Genomic DNA, 14,332 nt, shown 5'->3' with positions numbered 1-14,332 from the left:
CTTACAGTTGGTAGACAAAACAGAAATGTATACTATAAAACAAAATACTAATTTTCTAAATTGAATTCTATTGTATTTGTTACATACATTTAAAGAAATTATATGAATTTAAAGAAATACTCTTCTTTGTTAATATAGTATAAAGAAAAACATCTAAAAGTTATTTCTTTCCAGATTTCCTTGTTTATACTATATAGCTAAAACTTGGGCTTGTCAAAAACACATATGTACACACATAAGCACATATATGTTAATCTTAGTCAATTCTCACAACCTGGCACCTTGAAGTAACTCTGTAAGTTTTACCTTTATCTTTGAAGACAATATTCTAACTGAAAGACAGCCCTATGAGAAAGAATGAGTGATATCATAAAGAAGAGGTCTTCCTAATTAGAATATTTATATTATCTATGCAAACAATGAAGATATTTCAAATGAAAAGAAAATCTGTTACCAAGATGGATTCATGAAATGTGAGAGAAAAATAAGAATTTTGTTATAATACTGGCCAGAAATATCTAAGTACTAGGAGTACAGAATTATCAAATATTTAAAAATAAGCTATTATTAACAGACTCTATAGTCCCTTAGGAAATAAAGGAGGAATTCATCAAAAATAACATGCAAGAGTAGAACCTTGGAGGTAAAAAATAAATAAAAAAAAAATAATAATAACATGCAAGAGTCCAGCATTCAGATTTGAAAAAATACAAACTATAGAACTTCAAAAAAGAAAGTTCTAATTATTAAAACAAATAACCACCAAACAAAATCGTCAATGCAACACACACCCACCAGAATGGCTAAAAAAAATTTTTTTTATGTGAGCAAATGTGTTAGAAAAAATGTGGAGTGCCTGAAACTCTTCTAAATTAATGGTAAAATGTAAAATGGTACAGCTTTAAAAGTCTAATTGGCAGTTTCCAACTGACTTTAAAGTGGGAAAAGGAATCTACCTGGGTGGATGGAGCATTTCCAGCTCTGTAATTTTATTTAGATGCTGGTTATATAGGTGTATACCTATGTCAAAATTAGTAAAACTGGATACTTAAATATTAAAGTACTTTGCTATGTGTAATTATAACTCAAAGTACTAGGGGAAAAACTCTTGATGAATGAATTAGGCAGTAGACTATATACAGCTGAAAAGAAAATCAATGAATGGGAAAAATGTATTCAAAGAAATTACCCAAAATGCATCATTAAGAGTCCCAAAGAAGGAAATCATGAGACAATAAAAGATGTGGAAGTTAGAATAAGAAAGCTTAATATACATGAGACTGGACATCTAGAAAGAGAATAGGACTTAGGTTTCTGATCTAACATGTAAAGAAGGAGCTTGGAAGCAGTCACTCCTGTCCTTACAATAGAGGACAAACTGCTGCTCCAAAGAACATACAGAGATTCACAGCTTACTGGGAGTAGAAGCCCACAGCAAAACTAATATCTATACACAAACACTTTAAACTGTAATTGACAAATTGCTGAAAGCTCAGTGTAAACTAGCATGAGTTAACTCCAATGGGGCCCAGTTTTAGGGGCCCCCCACACTCTAAGTTTTACTTCTATGAGTCCCACCAACTTCTATGAAAATTAAAGAAAAATCCCTCATGCTTCCAACAGGGGGTGGGAGAAAGTAAGGTTCTCCTTAACAAGTCCTGCTCTCACATGAAACTATTTTACCAGATTCTAAGTTTTACCAAAGCCTAACAGACCTGGGGGAAGATAAATACGCCATTCTAGTCCCTAACAGAGTAGAGAAGCACCCAACACAGACTCACTAACATTGACACCTAATCATAGGACTGCAGGACTTTTCCTCTTCCCTCCACATCTTACCACTACATCAGTAGAGCTCCTGTATAATAAAGGTATTACAGCTAAGAGAACTGCAAGCATCAGATCTTATTTAATGTGTCGCTAGGAAAAGATAAAGACAACTGAAGAGTCAAAAAACAAGGACACTTGAGGGAATTTTAGCCTTTGACACCACAGCTACAGGATTCCTAGCTACTAATTCCTAATTCCACAGCTACTAATTCCTAGCAAGAAAGAAAAATCAGAGAGAGGAGAGAAGCAAAAAGAGGCAATATTTGAAGAATAAAAGGCTGCAAATTTTCAAAAGCTAATTTTAAAAAAAATTATAAGCCGATATAAGCAGCACATATATACAAATAAGTTTATGAAAGGACTTTATTTAACTAAAATAGATTGTAGTGCAAACTAGAGAATGCCAATGACAAATAGAAGATTTTAGAACCAGGTGGAAGGAAAGGACCAATCACATCAAAAGAACATGAGAATGACAAGCTTCAACAACAGAAGCTAGAATACAATGAAATAATATCTGCAAAGAGTTGCAAGAATTGTATTTGATACTTCAAACACTCATTTCTCAGGTACTGACAGAAAAAGTAGACAAAAAATTAGTGAAGACGGAGAACAGAACATTGTCAATCAACGTGACCTTTTATATAACACTCAACTCAAAATCAGAAACATATACATTCTTTTCAAGTGTACATGAACATTCACCGAGATATCATATTCTGGGCTAGAAAAACTGTAACAGATTACAAGGAAATGAAAACATACAAAGTATGCTATTTGCATATAACAAAATAAAATTAGAAACAAGTATCTAAAAAAATTCCCAAATATTCTGAAATGAAACATCACACTTCTAAATAATCCAGAAGCCAAAAAGGAAGTCAGTCATAAGGGAATTATAAATATCTTATATAAAAGACAATAAGGTAAAGCAGTAATTATAAATCTATGTTGATAGGTGCACAGTGCATAAAGATTATATTTGTGATAATAACAGCATAAAAGAGAGATGATGGAGTTATAGGTGCAAAGTATTTTTAATATCCTTGAAATTAAGTTGATATTAAGCCAAATTAGAGTCATGTAAATTAATATATTAATTGTAATCCCAGAGTAACCACTAAGAAAATAAACCCTAATAATATAGCAAAAGAAATGACAAAAGAATTGCACCAGAACCCTAGACAATATCCATTTAACTCAAGAGAAGGCGTTAATTGAGGAATACAGGAACAAAAAAGACAAAAGACATAAAAATAAATATCAAAATGGTAGGCATAAATCCTACCTTATAAGCAATTACCTGAAATGTAAATAAATTAAACTCTCCAATTAAAAAGCCAGGATTAGCAGAATAAATAAAAAGCATGATTCATGATATGCTGTATACAAGAGATACACTATAGAGTCAAAGACAGATAGGTTTAAAGTAAAATAGAAAAAGTATGCTAAGCAAATAGTAACCAGCAGAGAGCAGAAGTGGCTATAGTTAAAAAAAAAAGTAAGTAATCTCAATGTCCTGAATCTATAAAAGAAATTGAATTAGAAGTTAAAAATGAAAAAATTTTCTTCAATAAAGAAAATTCCAAGCCCATATACTTTTACTAGAAAATTCTACCAATCCTTTAAGAAGGCGATAATAGAAATGGTTTGCAAACTCTTCCAGAAAATGGATGTATTAGCAATATTTTCCAGAAGTATTGACCAAATTCAAATACTTTTTACATCAATGACAAAAACTCTCAGCAAATGTGAAACAGAAGGGAAAATTATTTAACCTGAAAGGACACCTACCAAAAGAACTACAATTATTATCAATAGTGAAAGATAGTACTTTCTCCCTAAAATCAAGAACAAGAAATAGATGTACACTGTTATCACTTCTATTCAAGATTGTTACTAGTGGTCCTTCCCAATGTGATAAGGCAAGAAAAAGAAATTAAAGAATATATATTGGAAAGGAAGAAATGAAACAGCCTCTGTTCACAAATGAAGAGTTTATAAAAGCTCCTAGAATAAGTAAATTTACAAACATCAAAAGAAACATGGTCAGCCGGGCGTGGTGGCTCACGCCTGTAATCCTAGCTCTCTGGGAGGCTGAGGCAGGCGGATTGCTCGAGGTCAGGAGGTCGAAACCAGCCTGAGCAAGAGTGAGACTTCGTCTCTACTATAAATAAAAAGAAATTAATTGGCCAACTAATATATATAGAAAAAATTAGCTGGGCATGGTGGCGCATGCCTGTAGTCCCAGCTACTCAGGAGGCTGAGACAGAAGGATTGCCTGAGCCCAGGAGTTTGAGGTTGCTGTGAGTTAGGCTGACGCCACGGCACTCACTCTAGCCTGGGCAACAGAGTGAGACTCTGTTTCAAAAAAAAAAAAAAAAAAAGAGAAACATGGTCAATATATTTTTTAAAAAATCAACTGTATTTTAAGCCTACACAATAATTGAAAACTTAAAAAGCAGTACCATTTACAATAGCATAACAATATCAAATAAGTATAAATCTAGCAAAATATCTACAAGAACTGCATGCTGAAAACTACAATACTGTATAAAGAAATAAAGCAAAGAATATCTGAGTAAATTCAGAGATATATTAGATTGAAAGACTCAATATTAAGTCTTAAAATTAAGGCATTAATTATTACCAAACTGCTACATATTCAACACAATTCCAATAAGAATTCCAGCAGGATATTTGGCACAAATCATAAGCTCATTCCAAAATTTATATGGAAATTCAGAATATCTTGAAGTATCAATGCAATTTTGAAAAATATGAACAAAATTGGAAAACTTGTAATACCTAATACCAAGGTTTAATATAAAGCTACAGTAATCAAACATTTTGGTATTGGCAAAGATCAACGGAAGAAACTAGAGTATCTAGCAGTAGACCCACATATATTTGGTCAACTGAATTTTGACATTGTTGCAAGAGAAATTCCATGTAGAAAGGAGAATCTTTTCAACAAATAGTGCTTGAATGACTGAGCACGCATATACAAAAGAATAAACCTTGTGCCATATACAAAAATTAACAAAAAAGGGACCATCGGCTTCAAAGTAGAACCTAAAACTATAAAATTTCTAGAAGAAAATCTTCATGTACTTGAGTGACAAAGTTTTCTTAGATGTGATGCCAAAGTTAAACTCTGAGAATAAAAGTAATTAATTGAATTTCATCAAAATAAAAAACTAATCTTTGAAAAACACTGCAAAGAAAACAGAAATGCAAGCCACATAAAATATTTGCAAAACATATATCTAAAAAAGGGTTAAATCTGAATATATAATAAATACTCAAATCTCAATAATTAGAAAAAATCATCCCAATAATAAAACTAGGCAAAAGATGTGAATAAAAACTCTACTATGGAAAATACATTGATACTACTATATCCTATTAGAATAGCAAAAATAAAAAATGTTGATAATATCCAGTGCTAACAACAATACACAGTTAAGTGAAACCTTTATATTTTTAGTGGGAATGCAAATGATACAGTCTCTTTGGCAAACAGTTTGACAATTTCTTTTGACGTTTAACATACACCTACCATACAACCTAGTAATCCCACTCTTAAGTATTACCCAAGAAAAATAAAAACTTATTTCACACAGAAATTTGTATTCAAATGTTTACAGTGCCTTTATTCCTAATCACTCATAACTAATAACAACCCAAATGTCCTTCAACTTGTACATAGATACAAAATCTGTGGTACATCCATACAATGGAATACTATTCAACAACAGAAATGAATGAACTATTGATACACACAATACAGAGATGAACCTCAAACGTGTTATGCTAAAACAAAGAATCCAGACCCAAGAGGCTACATGCTATATGTTCTCATATATGGCATTCTAGAAAAGTAGTTTCCAAGAGCTGAGAATAGAAGGTACTGACTTCAATGGGCATGCATTAATTTTGGAAAGTGATGAAATTGTTCTATTTCTTGATTGTAGTGGTGGTTATGCAACTACACATCTGTCAACATTCACAAAACTATACAAAGAAGTGAATTTCTCTAATTTCATTAAATATAAACAGTATATTAATAAAAAAGTTGCTTAAAAATTAATCTTTAAAAAATTATTTAAGATATAGTTTCAAGAGTAACTACTACATGCCTACATGAGAATATAATAATTTCAAACCAATAGAAAGTATATAGAATGAGAAACAAGGAAAAAAAAACTATTTTTAGAAATGCAAAAAAGAAAAATAACACAAACAGTAGAATCAAAAGATAGGATGGCCATGGAGTACTACTCAGTCACAAAAAACAATGGTGATCTAGCTCCTCCTGTATTATCCTAGATACAGCTAGAACCCATTCTACTAAGAGGAAATATTACAAGAATGGAAAAATAAGCACCACATGTACTCACCATCCAATTGGTATTAACTGATCAACACATATGTGCACATATAGTAGTAACATTCACTGGGTGTCCAGAGGTGGGTGGAGGGGATAGGAATATACATACATAATGGGTGTGGTACACAACATCTAGGGGATGGACATGCTTGAAGCTCTGATTCAGGGGGGCTGAGGGGAGGGGCAAGGGCAATATATGTAACCTTAACATTGGTACCCTCATAATATGCTGAAATAATAAAATAAAATAAAAAGATAGGATGGTAATAACACAGTAATTAAAATATTTGTAAGGAAACTGGTCTGAACCAAAACTGGTCTGAACCCACACATTAAAAAGTCTTATATACTAATTATAAGAGATATACCTAAGGTTACGTACACAGAAGATGTAAATAAAAAAATGAAAAAAGGTATACTAGACAACCACTAACCAAAAGAAAACTGACACAGCTATCATATTAGAAATATAGATTATAAGACAAAATCCTAGTAAGAGAAAAAGAAGCTCACTACCTAGTATTAGGTCCAATTCACCATAAGATATAACAATATTAAGCTGGTAGTACCTAATAAAATAACCTCAAAATATATAAGGCAAAAACTGATCGAATTACATGAGGAAATGAATAAATCTATTCTGATGGAAATTTTAACAAAAAATTATTGAAAATGCAAACAGTTAAACATTTCTAAAGATATAGAAAATCTGAGCAATTGTACAACTTACAAATTTTATCTAATGGACAAATTTATAGCCCTGCGCCCAACAATTAGAGAAAAACATCTTTGTAGATACAGACAAAACATTTACAAAAACTGATCACATACTAGGCCATAAAGCAAGAATCAACAAACGTTAAAGAACTGGCCATACTGGCTACCTCATTTGTCTATAATGCAATTAACTTTAAAGCTAACAATAAAAATACCTAAATTTAAAATCACACATGCATGGAAATTTTAAATAATATTTTAAATAACTGATCCATCAAAGATGATATAACTTATATTAGAAATACTAAAAATACAAAACAGTAAAAAAAATACTTCACATCAAAATTGTGTATGTCACAAAAAGAAAGCAATAAGCAAAGGCTTAAATGCTTATATTTGAAAGTATTATTCATTCTAACTATGGATAAATCATATGTCTAACTTTTAAAAAGAGAGAAAAGGGAAAAAAATCACAAAAACAGAAGGAACAATTAATCTTAAAAACGAAGAGGGATGATATAGCTACAATTAGAACAGTCTAAAAATATACCAAGAAAATATTATAAATACTTTTATGCAAATAAATGTGAAACCTTAAAAAGCTGATAAATTCCAATAATACAAACATGGCCCAACAAAGCTGACTCATTAACTATTAGAAATGTCTTAATAGTTCTTACAACTACAAATACATTAAGGTAGTAGTCAAATGTTTCACAAAGAAAACACCAGGCAATCAATGACAGTCTTACAGGTCTGTTCTACCAAACTTTCAAGGAACAGATTAAACTTACAGTGAAAGTTTAAGAGAACTTTTTTTTTTTTTTCATATTTTTTTTTTTTTTACGAGTCTGTTCTGTTGAATAAGAGAACTTTAAGTTTAAGAGAAAGTTTAACATAAACTTTCAGAGAACTGAAAAATACAGAATTTTCCCCACTGTTTCTAAGGTCAATATAAACCTTACACATATTTTAATAAGAATAATGAAAAACAAAGGTCTACTTTATTCATAAACACATAGAGAAAAAAATCCTTTAAAAAAATCCTTAGAAAAATATTATTGAGAGAGGTAGCCTAACATGGGCCTTGTGCTTCCCTCTGCATTCTTGGTGAACACGACAGATTCCAAGGCTTATCTGTCTTGTGATACTGAGCAGTTTCTGTAACTACTTATATAAGCAACTAAATAGGTCAAGGCAACCACAGCATTACTACCATGTAACTGTTTGTTCCCCTGGGGAAACAGGGCTAGCTTTTTGCTGCTTTCTACAGTACATGCTGCTTGCTTGAGAAGTGCTAAACCCTTGGACCTGGATTACTCAACTGCAATACAACTCACTGTGTATACAGCATGCATCTGGGCCCATTTTATAGCTTGAGTAATAATGTTATTTGTCGCTGATTCAGGAGTCTCGTGTCTTCTTGCCACTATCCATTAAAAAGTAATTGGCTAGACCAGGCGCGGTGGCTCACGCCTGTAATCCTAACACTCTGGGACGCCGAGGCAGGTGGATTGCTTGAGGTCAGGAGTTCAAAACCAGCCTGAGCAAGAGTGAGACCTCGTCTCTACTATAAATAGAAAGAAATTAATTGGCCAACTAATACATATATAGAAAAAATTAGCTGGGCATGGTGGCGCATGCCTGTAGTCCCAGCTACTTGTGAGGCTGAGGCAGAAGGATTGCTTGAGCCCAGGAGTCTGAGGTTGCTGTGAGCTAGGCTGATGCCACAGCACTCACTCTAGCCTGGGCAACAAAGAGAGACTCTGTCTCAAAAAAAAAAAAAGTAATTGGCTAACTGATTAGCTTTTGAGTAGGGTAAAATCTCACTTTACATTTCTTGATAGAGATCATCAAATTAAATCCAGTATTATATAAAAGCATATAACAACATGGCCAAGTTGGATTTATCTAAGAAATGCAAATGTGGTTTAAACTTAAACAAAAAAAGTATACATATAATTTACCAAATCAACCTTTGACATAAGAAAAACAATATAATCATCTTAATAGATGAAGGATAGCATTTGATAAACTATCTGAAAAGGGATGCAAAGTAGGAATGGAAGAAAACTAAAAAATGTGTTTCTATATCCAACACCATAGGCCAAAAAACAAACAAACAAAAAAGCCTTAAACAAAAAAAAGGCATGGTTCACAAAAGGAACAAAAAAATTTATAAGGTACTTAGAAATAAATCTAACAAAAGATGTGCTTGATTAGTGTGCAGAAAGTTATAAAAGTTTATTCAAAGACATTAAATAAGATCTAAATTAATGGAGAGGGAGCCCAGATTCATGAACAGGAAGATTCAATATAATTAAGATGTCAATTCTTCCTAAATCGATCCAAAGATTCAATGCAATTCCAAAGTTCCAATAGCGTTTTCATGAAACTTAAACTGTTTATTATTACATATGAGGAAGAGCCAAGATGCCCAAACTGTCAAGACACCGCTGATAAAAAAGCGAAAAGACTTCCAAAACCAGATACCAAGTCTTAATATAAAGCCATAATAACAATTAAGATAACATAGCAACTGGTGCAAGGTTAGACAAATTAACCACTGGATCAGAACAGATATCCCCAAAACAGACCTAGACATAGTTGATAAACGAGAGAGATGACTTTGATGATCAATGGGCATAGGAAAAACTAGTCACTAAATGACATTGAGACAACTGGTTACTTATAGGAAATAAACAAGATTAACAACCTCCCAAAATTAGACTCTTCATATCATATTTAAAAATCAATTTGAAATGAATTAAAAAATTAACCATGAGGAGCAAAACTTTACAAATTTCAGAATACAAAAGAATGTATTTCTGACCTGAGGTAGAGCAGGATTTCTTTAACAAGACACAAAATGTACTAATTATAAAAAAAAATTAAATTCAACTACATTAAAAAATGTCAAATCTGCTCATTAACAGATACTAGAAAGAAAATAGAAAAGCCAGAGTGGGAGAAGACATTTATAACACAAAAGAGAAAAAAGTTAAGAATGTCTCCAAATCAATCAGAAACAACGAAACTGAAAACAAGAAAAAAAATTTCAGGCTGGGCACCGTGGCTCACGCCTGTAATCCTACCACTCTGGGAGGCAGAGGTGGGTGGACTGCTTGAGGTCAGGAGGTCGAAACCAGCCTGAGCAAGAGGGAGACCCCATCTCTACTATAAATAGAAAGAAATTAATTGGCCAACTAATATATATACAAAAAATTAGCCGGGCATGGCGGCACATGCCTGTAGTGCCAGCTACTTGGGAGGCTAAGGCAGAAGGATTGCTTAAGCCCAGGAGTTTGAGGTTGCTGTGAGCTAGGCTGATGCCACAGCACTCACTCTAGCCTAGGCAACAAAGTGAAACTCTGTCTCAAAAAAAAAAAAAAAAAAAAAAAAAGAAGAGAAAAGAAAAAAAAAATTCAATAGTACTTTCAAAGAAGAAACATTAATGGCCAATAAACACATGAAAAGATACTCAATCTTATTAGCCATTAGCAAAATGCAAATTAAGAGTACAATTAAAAACTCACAATTGGCAAAACTTTAAAAAATCTGACAATACCAAGTGTTGGAAAGAAGACTGAAAAATGGAAACTATATTACTTTGAAGAGTATATTGTTAGACTACTTTGGCAGGGGTCCTCAAGCTTTTTAAACAGGGGGCCAGTTCACTGTCCTTCAGACCGTTGGAAGGCCATTGGAGAGTGTAGCGCACATTCCACACATGCGCACTGTGGGCCCAGGAAGAATTGAATCGGCTGCTAAGCAGGACAGGCAGCAGGGGCAAAAACACCCGGGGGGCCAGATAAATGTCCTCGCAGGCCGTAGTTTGAGGAACCCTGCATGGTATATTACCTATTACAGCTAAGGATGCACAAACCTCTACAACTTAACAATTCCACTCCTATGCGCTATATCAGAAGACATGTACAAGAATGTTCATGACTGCGCTGCTTACAGTATCCAAAAACAAAAATGGAAACAATCTAAGTATCTATAGCAGAATGAAGAAATTACAACATATTTATATATCAGACTACTACACAGCAGTCAAACAAATGAACTGTGATTAGATGCATGCATCAACATGGCTGAATCATAAAAACATAATGAATAAAAAGCAAGTCACAGAAAATTAATTTCAATAGTTTTACACTTATATAAAGGTTAAAACACCATTAACAAATATGTACATAATCACAATATATAAATTGAGGCCAGTAAAAACCTTTGGGAGAAGGCAGTTAGATGTAATAATGAAACAGCACACAGGAAACTTAAAAGGTATAGGGGATCTATACCAACAAGGCACGATTATACCTATTTCCCCATAATTTCACCAACAATTATCTTATGAAATTTTTGGAATTCTCCCAATATGCATAAATAAGCATTCTCATAAATAAGAATTCTCCCAATATGTATAAATTCTCCCAATAAGCATAAAGTTGACCAACTCTATATTTTAGAGCCATTTGTATATCCTTACATGAACTATTCTGTGAACTATAATATGTTCTCTACTAGATTGTTTTCTTAGTGATTTCCAGAAGGTTATATATAATACATAAATAAGTACTTTGTCTCCTATATAAATGAAAATTTTCCAAGTACATTTTTAAATAATTTTTTAAATGTACTAAGTATAAGTAAGTTTATAATGGGAATATAGTTATATGTTTAATTCTTTTCTTTAAAATGTATGTTGTTACTTTTACATTATGATATAGTGCATGAATAAAACAAATTTATACAGTAAAAGAAGTCTTCCACTGACATTTTCCATTTTATTTTAAGGGGAATAAGTAATTCTTGGAAAAAAGCTAGAAATTTTTATAATTATTAAAGTCCTACATATTTCTATGACCTAGGATATCAATGTTTAATGCCTGAGAACAATTTGTTGGCATATATGTCAGAGAAAGGATTGCCTAACATCTTAGGACAGGAATTCTAAGTTATTTTTAAATAACTGTATGAGAATTGTTTTTACTTATGCCTATTCTTCCATAAAATTAATACATTTGATTTTTATTTTAAGTAACTTCAGAGAACACTTCTAACTTACTGCACTGGCCCTCTGTATGGTTTTAAAATTGCCCTTCTTAACCTAATTCTTCAAATAACCTACCCTCCACATATACATTCCTCAAACCTTAAAATATAATTTCTAAAAATTAGCTTGTTGGGCCAAGATGAGCCAAAGCATTATTAAAATCTCAGCATCTGCATTTCAAAGGAAGAAAAGGAAATAAAGAAAGGCACTCCTTCTTCCACTATCAAGACAAAATGAAACCTCAGAGGCAGTCCAGTCCATTGGTATTGTTTAAGTAATCACAATGCTATTTTTAATGCTATATTCCCTTTCCCTCCTTCCTTTCTTTTTTTTGGATACAAAGTACCACAATGTGGCTATTAAGACTGATTTAAAAATTATTTCAAGTTTTACCTTCCTAAGAATATAAAGCCACCATTCATTAGGGACATTTTATTCCTTCAATTGCTTCATAAAGCCAATCCTGTGTTTACCATTTTTTAAAAAAAGGCACAAAGAGCTCTGGTTCTCTTTCATTTCTGAAATGTCCTTGCTCTTCTGTACTGGATCATCTGAATAGAAAGTGGCACTGACAAGATTCTCAAAAGAGAGAAAAGGGCTGCATATGGGTATTTACCATAGAACAAACTGAAGTTTAACAAAAAGGCATTTAACTATAGGCGTGAACAGAACTAAGTTGTAGTTGGTGAAGCAAGCTGGTGCCTGACTTGTAGACTAGAGGTCTAAGAAGAAATGTCAATGAATGTGTGAATCAGGAGACAAAAGGCTACTAGAATCAAAGGCCAAAGACAATAGTTTGGAAAACTAACATTTTAACTAGGAAAACAGAATTAAGGACCGAGGAGATAAGAGATATTCAGCATGATTAGCTCAATTGATACTTACTGTAAATTTATGGGGAACATGTCTGTATATGCGAAACATAGAACAGACTTATGAAAGAATAAGAAATATTAACATTTGCTTTTTCAGGAATGTTGTTGAGTACCAAGGGTAAGTCCATTGGGCTCAATAGTAAATTATTTGTCATTGAGATCAGGAAGAGAAGAAAAATAGCTACTCTGAGGTTAAAAGTAAAACAAGGGTTATTCTTAGTAAAGATAAAGAATTATAATTTATTATAATCAGCATGAAAGTGTGAATTTCATCCTTAGTGAATCTAAGATTTTTTTTTTGAGACAGAGTCTCACTTTGTTGCCCAGGCTAGAGTGAGTGCGGTGGCGTCAGCCTAGCTCACAGCAACTTCAAACTCCTGGGCTCAAGCAATCCTTCTGCCTCAGCCTCCCGAATAGCTGGGACTACAGGAATGTGCCACCATGCCCGGCTAATTTTTTTTCTATATATATTACTTGGCCGATTTTGTTTTCCATATGATATCAGCTTTTTATTTTTCCAAACATAAAGGCAGATTAATTCAAACTAGCTTTATATCTAGTAGCTTATGCTATCTTCTGAAAATAATTTGAATGGATTAATCACTCATACAACGCTAGTTTTCTACTGAAGTTTAAGAATCTATGGCCAAGGCTGGGCGTGGTGGCTCACGCCTGTAATCCTAGCACTTTGGGAGGCCGAGGCGGGCGGATTGTTCAAGGTCAGGAGTTCGAAACCAGCCTGAGCGAGACCCCGTCTCTACCAAAAATAGAAAGAAATTAATTGACCAACTAAAAATATATATACAAAAAATTAGCCGGGCATGGTGGCGCATGCCTGTAGTCCCAGCTACTCGGGAGGCTGAGGCAGTAGGATCGCTGAGCCCCGGAGATTGAGGTTGCTGTGAGCCAGGCTGATGCCACAGCACTCACTCTAGCCTGGGCAACAAAGTGAGACTCTGTCTCAAAAAAAAAAAAAAAAAAAAGAATCTATGGCCAGGCACGGTGGCTCACGCCTGTAATCCTAGCACTCTGGGAGGCCGAGGCAGACGGATTGCTCGAGGTCAGGAGTTCGAAACCAGCCTGAGTAAGAGTGAGACCCCGTCTCTACTATAAATAGAAAGAAATTAATTGGCCAACTAATATATATATACAAAAAATTAGCTGGGCATGGTGGTGCATGCCTGTAGTCCCAGCTACTCGGGAGGCTGAGGCAGCAGGATTGCTTGAGCCCAGGAGTCTGAGGTTGCTGTGAGCTAGGCTGATGCCACGGCACTCACTCTAGCTTGTGCAACAAAGTGAGACTCTGTCTCAAAAAAAAAAAAAAAAAAAGAATCTACCCAATAATGCTCAGGTTTAGACAAATGTTGGAATTGTATAAAAAATATTTAGTCAGTATTAGTCAATATATTTAGTCAATTTATAGTCAACTTAAAGACACTACTGGGTCTTTTATTT

At 33.4% G+C, this 14,332-nt stretch overlaps 1 protein-coding gene across 5 annotated transcripts in view; it reads right to left on the bottom strand.

Annotated features, from left to right (window-relative positions):
• The window catches only part of CNOT6L (CCR4-NOT transcription complex subunit 6 like), a 109,069-nt gene that overhangs the window by 53,193 nt on the left and 41,544 nt on the right, over nucleotides 1–14,332 (bottom strand). The gene's annotated exons all lie outside the window — the stretch shown is intronic.

Source organism: Microcebus murinus, chromosome 26 (genome assembly GCF_040939455.1).
Source record: "Microcebus murinus isolate Inina chromosome 26, M.murinus_Inina_mat1.0, whole genome shotgun sequence".
Taxonomy (NCBI): Eukaryota; Metazoa; Chordata; class Mammalia; order Primates; family Cheirogaleidae; genus Microcebus; species Microcebus murinus.
The sequence above is the reverse complement of the archived record's forward strand: the minus strand, read 5'-3'. Positions and strand labels throughout refer to the sequence as shown.